Here is a 1,769-nt window from a genome sequence, read left to right as displayed (position 1 = left end):
TGTGTCGATTAGTCCTTTGGAACCGAGTTCTTGAACCCTCCATTGATATTCACGTCATTCATATTTGCAATTTCAGATTGTATGTTTATACCATCTTGCTTGTGTTCTTCGATTCACTTGCAAAAAAAGCCTTCTTAGCAAGGTTAATCAAGTTTTGCTTGGTTGATAACCAACAGAGCATTGTTGTAACGGTTGTAGGGTTCAAATCATATCTGATTTGAAGTCGGATTGCCAATGTCGAGATCTCCACAAATCGAACTTACCAGTTACCTCACGAAAGATCGGGCCTGTAGTCATCAGTGACTGACTTAGGAGAGCCCATCGATGGTGTGCTTGAGTAGTCATAGATGGAGACATGGTCGTTTGTGGCAAGATCAACTCTAGGGAGCCCATCAATGGCATGACCGAGTTGTTGTGGTTCATGACATTGCTGGAGGTGGCATTAGCGACTTGGGGTGCCTCAGTGACATGCTCAAATAGTCATATCTAGAGACATGTCAATGGCAGAATGACCGACCCGGGGAAGGCAATGGAGTACCTGAGTGGTTGAAGTGGAAGACGTGGTCGTAGCCAACGATGTAGATTGTCGAAGTTCATCTTGTTAGGTGTAGCCCCTAACAATGTTCTTACCGCGAGAGATCGAGAGATGCCATAGGGACATCAAGTGACATCACAAGAGAGGGAGAAATGTCATGGTGACTGTTGACACCATTTTTGGACACGTATCTTTGGACGCGTATCTGGGAGTTAATGAAGTATAAATCGGCAGACGAAAGAGTGTTGACTGGTTACCAAAGGAGTTGCCGATGGGATTGATGTCGATGGAGAAACAACAGGATGTAGCCAAGTCCAAGGGTGGTGATTGATCTATGCTGATTAATGATACTGGTGGTTGCCGATGCCGATGGAAGGTGGTTTGCCGATTGCCGATGACAACAGGGGGAGGTTGTTGGGTATTTTAAACGCAAACAGAAAAATCCGCAAGCGCACGGATACCGATGTAGCTTTCACCCGGGAGTATTCCAGAGTATCGATTTTCCACAGGAAACGTGAGTGTACTAATTAAGACTCAAGATCGCCCAAGGATAACTATATAATTATTTTTGGTGGGAAGAGAGGAAGTTTCCTGAGAGTTCTCTAGTTGATCTAAGAATCAAGAATTACTTCAAGATTATCTATATCGGGACATCAGAGCACTAACCACAGAAAGAGATGAGAAGGGGGCTAGGAAGGTCTGACTACGGTCCTACAAACACCGATCCGAACGAGGTGGAATACGTCGACCGTTAGGGCTGTCACTACCCTAGGGCTACCACAACAATCCGCAGGATTGGGTGCAATTCCAGGTAATTGCAAGACTAAACACCACGTCTAATCTATTAATTACTACTCTAATGTTGCAAATATTAGAGCACTTGATGCAAGCGGGAATCCAATAAATAACTTGAATGTAAATAAAAGTAATTAAAGAACTCAGGATTATGAATTGAAGAACCTGGAGAACGATGAAGAACGAACCAGTTGCTGCAAAAGTACAATGTTGAGGAAGATCCGACAGATCCGGCTCTTCCTCTTCCGCTCTCCTCTTCTCTCTCCCTATTTTCTAGATTACAACTAGAACTAACTAGAACTAGAACTAGAGGAACTAGAACTAGAACTAGATGAACTAGAACTAGATCTAGATGAACTAGAGGTAGAACTAGAAGAACTAGAGGGATCCTCTCTACTTGGATGAAGACTTGAAACCCTAGGTTTGATTCTGTAGAAGA

This window comes from Sorghum bicolor, chromosome 3 (genome assembly GCF_000003195.3).
Source record: "Sorghum bicolor cultivar BTx623 chromosome 3, Sorghum_bicolor_NCBIv3, whole genome shotgun sequence".
Classification (NCBI taxonomy): Eukaryota; Viridiplantae; Streptophyta; class Magnoliopsida; order Poales; family Poaceae; genus Sorghum; species Sorghum bicolor.
This window is presented reverse-complemented; position numbering follows the sequence as displayed.